General features: G+C 36.6%; 1 protein-coding gene across 1 annotated transcript in view; it reads right to left on the reverse strand.

The window, feature by feature from the left end:
• Positions 1-15,825, reverse strand: part of Atf2 (activating transcription factor 2) — a 90,746-nt gene that overhangs the window by 62,563 nt on the left and 12,358 nt on the right. The window contains 1 exon segment of the mRNA XM_004857710.3: positions 10,066-10,158. The gene's annotated coding sequence lies outside the window, so the exon portion shown is untranslated.

Here is a 15,825-nt window from a genome sequence, read left to right on the forward strand (position 1 = left end):
CTATGAACACTGTTATTAACATAAAGCAGTTTCATGCATCCTTGTATCGGTATAGTATCTTATTTGCTTACAGCAAGTGCAGAACTAATGTTTAATAATAATAATAATAATAAGTATTATTATTATTGTTTTCTTGCTTTGTAGTTCAGGCTAGTCTTGAACTCACTATGTAGCCCAGGTAGGCCTCGAACTCAAACTTGTGGTGATCCTCCTGCCTCAGCCTCCCGTGCTGGGATTACAGGCGTGCACCATGATGCGCAGGTCTAATGTTGAATTATTAACCCCAAACTAACTGCAACTTAAAAATGTATAGGCACACATTTACTTCTGATAGATGTAAAAACTGCACCTTACTGAAAAAAAGTCTGTCAACTTATGCTCTGGGATTTTAAAGGACTAGATATTTTTATTGGGAAAGGGCAACGAGATAATTTTTATTAAAGATAGCAACTAAATTAGGGTAACCTGAAGTTCAAATATTATAAAGGATCAAAAAGTGACTTTCCTATTTCCCAGGAAACTAAACACTTCCATTGTAAGGTTTCATGACAGGTGAAAACAGAATTGCATAGGACTTGTGCTAAGGTTGAACACTAGCTACCACGGGTCTCAGAGAACTAAGACTACTTTAAACTTCCTTTAATGTTTATAAGGTGTTAAGGCCTTGGTGTGTGAGATGGAACATTAGTACAGCAGATCCTAAAATGGAATAAAAGGCCATCTATAGCAGCAGCACCAGGAGAAACATGATTATATTTTTAAAACACAGTTCAGGGCCAGGGATTTAGCTCAGTGGTTCCACTGCCTGCCTCACAAGCACAAGGTTCCAAGTTCAATTCCCGGTACCAAAAAAACCCCACAACAGTTTACATCAGATAGGAGTATCTGGTCTTTACAGCCTAAGCTTTCATTTTATCACTGTTAAGTTTGATAAATGAGAATACTATCTATACTACAGTTATTTGATATAAAATGAAATACTGAATAAAAGATAAGCTCAGTGACTTGCTTACAGTAAGTACTTAAACAGCAGCTGCTGTTATTCTTTAAAACACAAATAAATAATATGCAGTAGAGATGGTTTATGGTAAAAGTATCATTACTTCAGATTTCTGATTCCTCATTACCATTATTTAGCAGAGGCTATATTTCCCCAGAGTAGCAATATCTCAGAAAGATAGTACTTGATGACAATTTAAAGATACTGAAAATGTACAGTAATATGATTCAATAAAAAAATTTCATAACTACAATGAGGAATAATTATTCCACATTGAACACCAACTCCTCTCTAAGTAAATCATACAACCTATATTCCTCTTCTAAAAACTCCATGAGGTATGCTTCATTATTCTCATTTTACTGATATAGAAACTGTGGTATAAGTAAAAACCTCACAATTTTAATTCCATAGCTAGAGCCATGCTATGTTAACCAATACCAATGTTACCAATAAAGTAAACTGCCAAAATATATTTATTTGTGTTCATAAAGTAAAATGAAGATTAAGGCAAAATTCCCACAAAAGTAAGCTAAAATTAAAGTACTTCATAGTGTATCTGTCAAAAATTAAACAATACAATCCTTCCTTTGAGAAGGAATGTTAAAACACAACAGGAAATCAGAAACAAATCCACTTAAGAGAAATGATGTTTAATTTCATGAATAAGTACAACGCAATCACTGCACAGACACACTTCAATAAAGTGTTTTAGTCTTGAAATGTTTAAAATCCCTTGTGGGTTAAAAGAATATTAGGTAGACTAAAATGGTGAAAGACTAAAATCAGATTATCTTGCTGTGCTGTTTTCTAAAATGACAACTTGGTCCAAAGTGACAGAACCATTCTTAAAAATGTAAAAAGTCAGGGGCCGGGATGTAGCTCAGTGGTACCGTACTGCCCCTGCCTTGAAAGAGCAAGGTCCTGAGTTCGATCCCTGGGACCAAAAAAAAAAAAGTAAGTCTGTCTTGGAAACTACTGACACATTCTACAACATGGATAATAACCCAAATAATTATGTTATGTGAAAGTCCAAAAAAAGCTATAATATAGTACTATTTATACAAAATTTTAGAAGGTGCAAATTAATCTATGGTGACAAAAAGCAGATCAGCAGTGAGAAGAATGGGAGGGGAAGATTAGAAAGGGGCATACGGGGCCTTCTTAGGGTGATGAATACACTATCTTGATTGTGGTTATGGTTGCCATGGAAGTATATATGTAAGTCAAAACTTATCAAGTTGTATGATTTCCGTATGTGCAATTTATCGCAGGTCAGCTATATCTTAAAAAGCTCTTCTAAGAAGTCTATATTGATATCTTTTAAGGTTTGTGAAATAACCTGCTACAGTTGCATGAAGTTGAAGACTAATGGCTAGTGACCTTTCATGAATAGTATCTGCTAACTGAGTGACACTCACTTTAACCCCGCCATACCACCATGAGCTACAGTCTCCATTTCTCACTCTATAACAAACCAGCATTAACTCAGGCTATAAAAACTCAGGCTAGAAATGGCAACATACTCTCTGTCTCTTCCTATGCAGTGGATTAACATGGTGCTGCTGACACCTACAAAACTAAATTCAGCACGAAGCTTTTTTTCAACACTTTAAAATTTCACCTGATTACATAATTCTTATAGAACCAATGATATAATAAAAACATACTTTTTGGATATGAATCCACAAAAACCTTAATATGTATGCTACATATATCATTTCAGAAAAACAAAAAAGAATTTTCCTCCATGTGAACTTTCTCAAACTTCAAATGAGTTAAAAAGCAATTAACAATTGGTCCTAAGATTAGCTAAAGAGGTAGGAGGAAAAAAAAAATGAAGAGTAAACCCCTGAAAATTTTAAAGGGTAACAGGCATTAGTTATTTTAATTTAGGCATAAAAGGGATCCTATGAATTGAGGTCACTTGCTCAATTTTGTTGGAGAAACAGTACAAAAGTGAAGCTTTCTCTTTCCAGTTTTCTAAAACATTTCCACAAATAAATATGTGTATGTTCCTTATACTTTCTCTGCTTATTGCTACAAGGCATTTTATTTTAGAACCTCAAATTTAACAAAACTATACTTTGAATTTTGTTTGTGACAACATACCCAGAACAAATTTCTACTATTAGGAATAAATGAAAGCTGAAGTTTTAATTTGAGTTCTAAAGGAGATAACTTGTTCTTTTACAATAATATAAACTAAATTACTTCTATTGAACCAAAACATTGTAAAGAACTTATTTTGCTCCCAGAATAACACAAAAGATAAAAAGAAGCATCACCTAGAATAAAACTATCCAGTGATAACTACTGTTAATCAGAAGTACACATGCTATTCTTGTCAGAATATGGAGATATATAACTTTGAAAATAGTAAAAACAGTATTACAACTTTCTTTAAAATATAATTATCTAAATTCTGCCATAATATTCAATAGTAATTTCACTGAATATAATGTATCAGTTTTTGGTACTGGGGATCAAACTTGGGACCTTGCGCTTGTGAGGCAGGCGCCAGAACCACTGAGCTAAATTCCCGGCCCTATAACGTATCATTTTTAATGGCAATATAGTATTGCATTATATGAATAAAGGCATATTTAACTAATTCCATTAATGGACTTTTAATCATTAATGAACATATTTGGGATAAGCCTATACACAAACTGCTATGTCAAAGTGAAGCCATATTTAAAGGCTTTTCATTTACATTGCTAAACTGCCCTCCATATACGAATATTGATTTCTACTTTACCAGTACAGAAAGACTTCATTTCCCAACACTTAGACAACAGTGGATATTATTTTAAAACTTTTTGTCAGATTAGTTAAAAAAAACAACAAACCCTGCTTTTAAAATTGCTTGTTTTTTAGGGCCAGGCGTGGTGGTGCATGGCTGTAATCCCAGCACTTGGGAGGCTGAGGCAGGAGGATCACTGTGAGTTGAAGGCCAGTCTAAACTACATAGTGAGTTCTGAACTATCTAGCGATTCTGACACATCAATGAAGGCTGAACTTTTATATATAAAAGTTACTGTTCTTTGTAAATTATTTTCTTTTCCCATTAAAAAAAATAAAATGTTAGAACAAAATTCTCTCTCTTACTCCCAGCACTTGAGGACTGCTCTGAGTTCAAGGCTAGCCTGGGCTAAACAGTGAGTTCAAGGCCAGCCTAAACTACATAGGAAGACTCTGTCTCAAAACAAACAAACAACAAAATTCTCTCTCTTGAATATAGACCCTAGGCTCTTCCTTTTTTGTGTTGCTGGGGATTGAATGAAGGACACTGTGCAATGCTTAGGCAAATGTTCTACCACTGAGGTATACTACTAGCCCACAGGCTTTTTTGAATGACATGGTTATCTGATTATGTACCTCATTGTGTTCCTCATCTAGTCCTAACCATTCACACTCCTAATGAAGAAACTGAGGACTAAAAGTGTGAAGTGACTTATTCAATGTCAAAAATGAGCTAAGAACATTCTCCTGCTATGTTTTCACACCAGCTGTTGTATCTTGCCATTTGATATCTATCAACTCTACAGAAATTTATGTAAATCATTTTAAAAAACAGTTATAGAAAGACTCTTTTGGAACTTGTAGAGTTATCAAAAAGATCCATTATCAAATGGAATCACATATAAACGAAATGGTAAATAAGGAAAGAATTGTAAAGACAAAGAAAAAAACTTTAAGGAAAGATGAATAGAAGTGGGAGAAATTAACTGGCAAAACATTTCTTACAAATTAAAATTAATAACAGGCAAGCCTCCAGAAAACAAATGGAAGAGTGTCTACATGGGTGGTAGCTCAGCTAGACTATTGGCACACCCAGTATAGAATGGCTGAGCTTGGAGTAAGAAAGAGGCCCATGGTGGAAGAGGGAGGGAACGAGAATGGAGGCTGGGCTTGAAGAGGTCACTTCTACATGTGATGTGGCACTCTAAGTTGAATGAGGAAAGGTCTGTGTTCAGGAAGAAAGGGTCAATATGAGGTGTCAAGGCCCTAGTGGGCTGAAGAGGCATCCTCATGAGGTAAGGAATAGAAGTGGCACTAGCCCAGTATAGGGTGTTAGGGTTCAAACAATAACACATCTATTTGATGTGGAAAGAGGGCCTAGTAGAAACATACATGCATTACATACATGCATGCATTACATATATGATCATACATATTGATCAAATGAGTATGTCAAGGATGTGCTGGATGAAAAGTGAATTCATAGTACAGATGAAGAAAATCAGAAATATAAGGTGAGTCAGTTACTAGATGAGATCTGGGGATAATGACATGAACTTGTGGCTCTCAACATAGACATAAAGATACAGAAGTAAAGGTATTAACATGTGTATATATAAGTATGTACTATACATTAATTTCCCTAGCTGTGACCACTGAGAGGGCCTGGGAACACTGGTACCTCAGTAGCAGTAAGTATATATACCACTCCAGATCTCCACCAAGAGAGATCTGGGCTCCTTGAAAAATTAGCTGATTCTAGGTCTGGGGCAGGAAAAAGTATAGTACAGGCTTTATTTTCAGGCTTATGTCTGAAAGTAAGGAAAGAGTTATAGATTTGAAAGTGGCCAAAGCTGAGAAAATTTAAGAATCAATTTGAGAATCAATCAAAATAAATAATGATAGTAATGGATCACATTTTGAGTAAAATAGGATTCCATGATCAGTAAAAAAATAAACTGAAAGTTTGTTAAGGAACAGGATATTTACATCACCTCAAAATATCTCCTTATAAAATTTAATTACCAAAGGCAAAAGAGTAATTTATAATATAAAAACTTGACAAACATAATCTTAATCAAGTGATCCAACATAAAACCACTAGAAATAAGGAAAATCAAAGTCACGTGCCCTTGATAGAATGCAATACTTCAAATTGAGGTAAACTGTAAAAACAGCTGGCCTAGGGGCCGGGGATTTAGCTCAGTGGTTCCGCCGCCTGCCTTGGCAGCGGAAGGTCCTGAGTTCAATCCCCAGTACCAAAAAAAAACCAAACCAAAAAACAAACAGCTGGCCTATAATCTTCAAAAGTGTGCAAGTTGTTAAAGTCAAGGCAAAACTGAGGAACTGTTTCTAACTGAAAAAGACTAGTAAGATAAGACAAATATCTCCAACATAAGATACTAGGTCAATCCTTTTGCTATAATATATACTATTGGAATAACTGGCAAAACTTAAATGTGGTCTGAATATTAGAGGGTAGAAATATATCAGTGTTAATTTTCTGATTTTCATGGCTATACTGTGGTAATGTAGGAGAGTATTTTGTAGACAATAAATTATTTGGAAATCCTAGGGCATCACGCTGGGAATTTACTTTCAAGTTCTGAACAAAAACAAAACAGAAAGGAAAAACTTACAGGAGTTTAAATTGTATATAACTACATGCACTATAATAATTTACTGTATAAGTACTGTATAATTAGCATCATGTAGCTTTTAGTAGTGATCATGAAAAAAATCTATAAAATATATTGATTCTTTAACAATTCTCTGCTTCTTTCTGGGTTCTAATTTTCACATTGTGAGACATACCAAAGAACTGAAGAACTACATTCTATATTGTAAGATTAACAGTAAATAGAATCATACTACGTTAGAACAGTTAAAAATCTGAATAAAGACTCAAGGGGATGATACTAGACAATAATTTATCCCATTAGTTACCTTGTTAAGATATGCAATGTGGGTTAAATCTATTAAGGAAAACAGAAGATCCTTTAGGCTATAGAATCAAAATTCTCATGCCATTTTTTTTTTTTTGTATCGGGGATTGAACTCAGGACCTTGCACTTGCAAGGCAAGTGCAGAGCCACTGAGCTAAATCCCCAGCTTCTCATGCCATTTTGAATTCTATCACCCAAATAGTTTAGCTGATAAAGATTTTGCTTTTCCTATATTTCTATCTAAACAGATTAAGAAGGAAAACAATTCACTTCATAGAAAACAGTGCTGGCAAATGAATTTATAAAAATGTGAATGGGTGTGAATTTGATCTTCTAGTTAGTTGGTTATAGAACTACAAATTTTGTAAACTTACCTTTCAATCATGCCTCCAAACTTAAAACCAAATTTCTAATATGTGGATAATACTAAATGTTACATACAATATAACCATTCTCAAACATTTCCAATTCAAATCATTTATTTTGTGAAATTTATTTGAAAAACATCTGACTCCCTATTTTGCATCAGATACCATGTTGAAAATAAGATTCAGATTTTGCCCTTAATAATAGACTAAAATAATTCAGTACTATATATACACAAGCACACACAGTAAAATACAGACACTATGGCACTATGGGAACATGAGTATGCTGGAGTTGGTCATCTCTCTTCAGCACTCATACTCCCCTTTTAGACACCCTGATCTGCCTATACATAGTGGTCAGTATAGGGTGATCCTATATATCTCTAACACTGACAAACCTGCTTCAAGCGAATCTGGGGAGACACCTGAAGTTAAAGCAATCAGACCACATCTTCAGTTTAATAGGTGGGCACCAGAAATCCAAAATCAGACCTTAGGATTGATGGACTTTTGGGGTCATGTTCATCCTGATAAAGAATTAATAAAAGCCAGAATGGAGGAGGCACAGAAAAATAGAGGTGAAAAACCACAGCCAAGAAAACGGAAATTTCTGTGATGGGGTGGGGCCCGAGAGTCCCTAAAAACTTTACTATGAGCCTTCTCTTCCCTCCAGAAGGCTACTGAAAGAAGCAATGCCTGAGTTCAATCTTCTCAAAGGATCAGCAAGTTAGGAATGCTATTTTACAAAGAAGAGACAGCATGCTGAAGTATACACCACAGTACACTTGAGAGGTCTATAAGACCTTCTGATTCTTGTTGCACGGGGCATAAGGTTAAAGGAAGAGAGGTAAGGCCAGAGAGAAAAGCAAATGTTGAAGGGCTTTTAATACCATGGGAAGGAGTCAGTGTTCAACTCTCTCCCCAACCCTACCATACTACCCTCCTCTCCTCCAAAACCAAGGCTATAAACTATGACCTTAGTTCATTTGTTGAACTATGAAAGTTTCTCACATTTTTTTTAAATAGTTGGGGGCAGGGGACTGGGCAAAGAATATACAGTAGAGATCAATGTTTCCACAAAGCCTAAAATATTTATTATAAAACTTCTTTAAAGAAAATGTTTGCCTAACCCTGCTGCAAGAAATTTAAGAATTTTAATTTGATAAGATTACTATATAAATCAAGATGGATAAGAGAGTAAAACTATGTCTAAGAAAACCAGGACAAGATACAGCTCAGTTCAAGAGGTGATGGTCAGAACTCAAGTAGTGCTAGTTAAATATGAGGAAAAGAGCAGTTAAGAAGAAAAATGCTCTCAGGATAAAGCCTTAAATTCTTAGCACTGATCCCAGACTCTTGCATGGAATGACCACTGCTTCCTACTCCAAACTCATGCTTTCTCTGACTCTAGTTATGCGGGCTAGAATGCTCTCACTTCCTACTCATCCTTCCCTTTCTTGGTTAACACCACTCACTTCTGATCTCCCATCATCCACTACTACTATACCCTTAAATCCAGCTTTCAGGCTGGGCACTGTGGCATATGCCTGCAATCCCAGCACTTGGGAGGCTGAGGCAGGAAGATCACCATGAGTTCAAGGCCTCTCAGGGCTACATAGTGAGCTCAAGGCCAACCTGAAGTCCACTGTGAGACTGTCTCAAGAAAGAAAAAAAAAATCCAGATTTCATTTAGTCAGTCATTCAGTTGATTAAACTACTGAGCACATACACAGAGTAGGAACTATGCTCGACTCCAGTGACGATGATTCAGACATAGTCTCTTGCCTTTGTGGAATTTACATTGTATAGAGAATACTTTTAGCAGACTATAAACTTGAATATTCAAGGTATCCAAGTAGCTCAAAATTATTTAATGTAGGTACTACATTTTATATCTAGATGTCTCCCTAAAGCCTCATGCGGTCATAGATGGGGTTTTTTAAAAGTGGCTGGATCTAGACTGTGTCATGCTGGGATCAAGGGTGTGTGACTACTAAATTAGTCCACTGATGGGCTTGGCATAGTTCTAGGTAGGATTAAGGGTGCCCCACTCTGGCTGTGGGTGGATAGCCTGGATAAAATATAAGGGACATAACGAGGGTCCCTGCTTGTCAGTAATAGCTTACTGCTTGCGTCTTCTGCCTGCCATGAACTGTTTTCCCTCTGCTATGCCACCTTGCTTTAGAGCCAGTCAACTGAGCTGAAACCTCCATAAACTGTAAGCTATAATAAACCTTTTACCCTTTAACTTTGGGTGTTGGACAGTTTGTCTCAGCAATGAGAAAAGTAACTTAAGACAGCAGGTATCAGTAAGAAACGTTTATTCAGTACGGCCACTCATTCTTCCTTATGCTTGCTTCAATTTTTAAAAATTTAAATACACATATACTTCAATTATTTTTGGAAATTTTGTCAAAATAAGAATAAATCCATTTATACAGTTTCTCTGGATTTGAACCTCCAGATTTAGGTATGAAAGCACAGGGCAATTTGTTTCTGTGTCTTGATATATCTGACAAAAATCTATTATTGAACCATGATGTTTCAAAAGATTCTGCATACCACACTAATTTTTTAAAACTAGTACTTCATTTCCATATTTTGAAGCTACATCTCAAAACTATAAATAGCTTGAGACCAGAAACTATAGTGCTTTATGTCTCTAACATCACCATGCTATGGCTGTCATGGTGTTCAAAGAAGGTATGATTAAAGGGCTATACAACTTCAAATTAATATTTCTGATCATCATGAAAGCATCATGGTAATAAATTTAGTTGATATAATTTAATCCAAATAAATTTGACATTTTAATTAGTTTGTACAACCTTAAATTGGGTAAACATTTTGCCAAAAATATTTCTGAATTTTTGTTTAAAAAAACTAAACACCATCAATATGGGTCACTAGTAATCTGAGGACTATTGTATGGTAACATCTGTAATGTTTGAGAAATTAAACTAAAATAAAAAGAACACTTTTGCATTAAAAACTTAACACTGCTTACCTTTCTAGATGGTGGGCCATGAGTTTTACTGACTGCTGCTAGGAATCCCTCAGCTCTTATCAAGTGAATAGTGCTTCTTAAGTTTCCATATCCCTGGAGAAGAGAAAAGGCAGAAAAGAATGGATTATTCTGTGGGAGCTGAAGAAATAATCTGGTGCAATTCAACTCCATTATGAAATTTTTTTGATTAAGTTTATTGGTACATTTTAGGTATACAATACAGTTACATTCATCACTGGGATCTTGTACCTTTACATGATGTATCTTGGTTACATTATGAACTTTTTTTTCATTACGAAATTTTCAGAAGTTCATTTTATATTTAAAAGATACACTTGTGCTCGCTTTGGCAGCACATATACTAAAAGATACACTTTACTTTTGCCTTCCATTCTATATTATCTAACACATAATTAAAATTCTCTGGGTTAGGGATGTAGCTCGGTAGTATTTGCCTTGCATGTGTGAGGTCCTGGGTTCAATCTCCAGTGGCTCTAAAGAAACAAGTTCCTCCAAAATATTCAATAGTCTAAAATGATGCATGTCTTGTTGCCTCTCATATCACTTATGAGAGATGTAAGACTTTCAAGGGTAAAAGTAGGGAAATGAAATTGTGGTGAAGGAAAAAAAGAAAACAAAACCCTATTTTAATCATAATAAGCTTGAAGGGGGAAGAAATTATCGATAATAATGAAATGGTAGTACTAAATCTAATCATCAAAATTCTTTGGAGCAGAGGTTTGCAGTTTTCCTTGTGTCAGTGCTACTCCACTGTATGGGACCCAGGTTATGTTCTTATTCAAAACATCTTTGTTTTTTAATGCTTGCATGGTAAGATTAGGTTCAGCTGTTAATGACACAAAATGCAAACAATGTTTTATTTTTTTTAGAATTTTAATTCTCTCACACAAACAAGGATAGTCCAGAACCATGACCATTGGAACCAAGAGACCTATTTTGTGGCTCCATTACCTTCAAGATGTGTCTTCTATATCTTGGTTTTAAAATAACTGCTCAAGCTTTAGCCATCACATCTATTGATCAGAGAGCAAGAGAAGAAAGGACAGGAGCAACAGCCTCCCTTTAGGAAAACTTTTCAGAAATCTCATAGCAAACTTTCATTCACCTCCCATGTGGTAGAACTTAAGTCACGTGGCCAAAGCTGGCAGGGAAACCAGAAAACATTTCACTATACAGGACACTTAAAAACTGCAGTTCCTAGCTGGGCATGGTGGCACACGCCTGTAACCCCAGCACTTGGAAGGCTGAGGCAAGGGTATTACCATGAGTTTGAGGCCAGCCCAGACTACACAGTGAGTTCAAGGCAGCCTGAACTACATAGTGAGACCCTGTCTCAAAAAAACAAGAAAAAAAAATCTGCAGTTCCTATCAATAGGACAAAAGGAAATGAATATTCATGGACAACTAGTTGTTTCTGTCACACTCATTTCATTCTAAAATGCAAGATGGCTGGATACCTCATAGACTGCCTGGGCAGTCTACTGAAGTGCTCTTTTAAAAGCAGGTCTTGCTAGTGGCAGATAAAAGACAAACTTTTATAAAGATTTCCCTAAATATCCAAGGCTCATCTGTAGGTGACAAGGAGAGAAACATCTGAATACCAGAACCACAATGGAAGAGCATAAAAACAATCTAAATCATTGTAGTTTGGGAGCGTAAATTCACACAAGCAGTGCACAAAACTTAGAAATGACTAGATAGCCCTATTATGTGAGATCAGGTAAGAACTCCGCTGAACTTCTGTTCAGCTATCAACTGCGTTAGGAAAAGATAATGATCTGAGAAGCACAATGTTTAACAGGAAAGTAGACCTTCCTCTACTATTATCTCAAGACTGAGCTATTATCAGGCCATGTATAAACTTAGGAGATCTCCCTACTGCAGACTGTTGGAAAAAGAACTTATTAACATTGTTAATGTTAAAAACTTCGATGTGAATACCAAAAACTAGAAAGACTCTTCCTTTCAAACCTGGCAAAAAAAAAAAATTAAATACAAACTGTTCCTTATAGGAAATAGGATGCAAATAGGACATTCAGCTATATAAATGTAAATTGGGGACTATAAATGGAGTAGCAATTCAAGGGACACATGGCTCTCTGAGATAATGTAAATGTTCATGTATTCTAGGTAGAGATGAACTTCTGTAAATTGCCTCTTTCAGAAATGTTTATTTTGTAAGTACGGCTTTATGTTTTCCCATTTGTAAAGAGATCTGTGTTATTTCAACAGCTCTTCAAAATGATCAGGAACTAGCACCCTAAAAAACAGTAAGACCGAATGGCCTTACTGCCACTTCAAACATCAGCTATACCTGGCCCTTGTGGCTTATGATTTACACATGCAATGTAGGGATAATGATGGACTTTGAAAAATATTAAAAATAATGTCTTTTGTTTTAACTTGAAAGGGGCATGTTATGATTTAGAGCTAAAATGTCCCCCAAGTCTCATGTTCACAATTGAGGCCTGGTCACAGGGATGGGTCACTGAGGGTAAAACCATGAAGGGTATACCTTGTTTTGATATTACCTTTCTCTCAGCTTCCTGTCTGCCTGCCTTTCTCCATGTGCTCTTTGACCATGCTACATCTGTCTTGGAGTCTGCCTACCCGACTGAACCCACTGGAATTGTGAGCCAAAATAAACCTCTACTCCTTTAAGTTGCAGGTGTTGGGTATTTTGTCCTAGTAACAGGAAACCTAATACAGAAAACTGGGGTCACTGTATCTGAACATGTGGTTCCAAAGCCTTTGGAACTTATCTGTGGAGAAATTTGGAAATGTTTGGAGAACTAGGCTAGAGAAAGCCTAGATTGCTGTAAGCAGAGATTGATGGATGATTCTAGTCAGAACTCAGAAGACCAATAATATTGATAGGAATGTGGACAGTAAAGGCAGGCTCATGAGGTTTTAGATGGGAATGAGGACTGTACTGGAAACTGTACTAGAGATTATGTCTGTTTCATTCTAGCAAAGAATTTCTCTACATTTTGTATGTATGCTAAGAGTGTGTATGGCTGAATTTAAGGGTGGTGTACTAATTTATCTGGCAGAAGAAATTTCAAGACAGCCCAATGTTTGGGCTGTGGCATGGATACTGCTGGCTGCTTTCAGCCAGATTTGCAGTGAGAATAAGGAGTTAATGGCAAAGTTGAATGATTTGAAAAGTTTGCAGTTTTGCCAGAATGGAAGCACATGTAAAGTTGGGGCAAAAGAGAGCACAGCTGCTGAAAAGACTATTAAAAAAAAAAAGTACTTTGCATAAGAACAACAGGAAAGGTGGTCTGAAGGCATCTCAGGAACTCACCAGATCCAATCTTTAAGGGTCCAAGAGTATAAAAGTGTACACAACTTAACACCAGAAGAGGGCCCCAGGGAGCCTAGCTCATTCAGGGCTGCCTAGGGAAGTGTTTCCCAGAGGTTAGCTGTTCAGGCACTCAGAGGTCCCTCTAGTCACAGTCCAAAGGAGGCCAGTTACTGCTCTCACTGGCAGCACACCTAGGCATAATCCATGCAGTGTTTTTTTAGGTATGTAAAAGGCAAAAACTGTAGGGTTACAGAGGGTTTTCACCCAGATTTCAGAAGGCCTGTGAGCCCATGCAGGAGAGGGCAGTGCATAAAGCTGTGAGCAAAGTAGAAAGTACAGTGGAGACCTCAGGAAGCTGAGGATGCCAGGAATGTGAAACTCTGCTGAGAAAAGCCACAGGCAGCAAGCAGAGCTGGCTCAATGAAGAGGTCATGTGGACTACAATCAGCAAGACCATAGGGGCCCAAGTCCTGTGAAGGTCATATCTCATCACAACCGGTACTGAGTGCTGGACATGGATTTAATGTTTACCCTGCTGAGTTCTGGTCTTGCTTTGGTCTAATTTCTGTCAATTCCTCTATTCTTCCCTTTTGAAATGGCAATGTTTACCCTGTGCCATTTTAGGGTGGAAGTGTTTAACTTTCTGACTTTTACAGGGGCTCACAGCTAAGAGCTTGTCTTATGTCTCAGACAGACCGGACTCAGACTTTTCAGCAATGCTGGAACTGTTAAGAATGGTAACTTTTAGGGGCCGGGGATTTAGCTTAGTGGTTCCGCCACCTACCTTGAAAGCACAAGGACCTCAGTTTGATCCCCGGTACCAAAAAAAGACTAGTGACTTTTAGAAATAATATATTTAGATTATACAAAATGAGGTGCACACAAACCTTTTGGGGGCCAGAGGCAGAATATTATGCTTTAGATTAAAATGTCCCCTAAAAGTCTTATGTTTGGAGGTGAGGCCTGGCCAGAGGGGGTAGGTCACCGGAAGTGAAATCTTCAGAGGTGTATTCTTATCCCCAGCTCCTCCCTTTTCTCTCTGCTTCCTGGACACCATTCAGTGAACAGCTTTCCTATTCCCTTTCAACATTCTGTTTCTACCTGGGAGCCTCCCAATCACGGACTGAACCTTGATAGAAAACACAGGCCAGATAAACTTCTCCTCTAAGTTGTAAGTACTGGATATTTTGTCCAGTGTCAGGAAAGAAGCTAATATATCACAGATGTAAGGTATTTATTCTACTTGATATAACTAATTTGTGGGTATAAATATTGTTCACTCTCCACTGAAAGTTATAAACACTATTAATGAGTTTCCTGGTAAAAGCTAAATACTGTACCATGAAACAGGGCCCCAAAGATACCCATTAATGTTAGAAACAATTAATCCTTTCTTGGGAATGATCACAGAAGTTTAGCATACTCAAGGGCAATCCTGGATGGGAGAGACAAGTTGACTTCTGTCCTCATGAATGTACAAGACCTAGGCAGGAGTAGGAGAGTCTTACAAAATGGCTTTATTCAAATGGGGATATGTATTACTAAAGGTATAAGAAGGCCTTCCAAGGGATACCTGCACATCCAAATCTTCAACTTCCCTTTGTCCATTTTCCTAAAAATGATTTACCTACTTTCCCTGAATCTTCGTTCTCACATATTTCAAACAAAACAACCAAAATCCAACAATAACCAAATATAGTCTCAACCATCCCCAAACCTGTTTAAAAACATTGCCCCAGGCTCTACAAACTTCCATGCAACAAAACAAATGGATAATTTAAAGTGTCTTAAAGCCTCCATTAATCAAGACATCACTAACCCTCAGCTTTATGTCTATTTCTGCCTTATAGTTTTGCTAAAGGCAAAATCTGGCTTTAGCAACATTATCTGTCCTGTGTTCAGGGAAACTTTAAATTCAGATATATAATGTTTTGTTTTGTTTTTTTGGTACCGGAGATTGAACTCGGGTTCTTGCACTTGCACAGCAGGCAGCGAAACCACTGAGCTAAATCCCCGGCCCCAAATTTAGATATATAATGTGATGATAAGAAAAGTAGCAATTTTTACTTTTTATTTTTTGTTGGTAATGGGGATCAAACTCAGGACCTTACGTTTGTGAAGCAGGCATGGCACCACTGAGCTAAATCCCCAGCCCCAGCAATTTTTATTTTAAGACTGTTTTTTCCATTGTTAGAATACTATCGAAAAATGCATTGTCCTGAGGGAGTACCATGAAAATAAAGAAACTTTTAAATTTTTTGACAAATTAAACTTGTATTTGTTACAAAAAGCATAATAAATTATCAATAAAATATTTTAAAACAGAATACACTGGATTCAAATAAAATTATGTTGAAGGAATGGAAAAAGTTTCAGTTTTAAAAAGGAATAATGAAAATTTTCAACTGATAAAGATGAGTTAATTCCAGTTT

Source organism: Heterocephalus glaber, unplaced genomic scaffold (assembly GCF_053883595.1).
Source record: "Heterocephalus glaber isolate CG9 unplaced genomic scaffold, H.glaber_assembly_v1.0 deba00000347, whole genome shotgun sequence".
Taxonomy (NCBI): Eukaryota; Metazoa; Chordata; class Mammalia; order Rodentia; family Bathyergidae; genus Heterocephalus; species Heterocephalus glaber.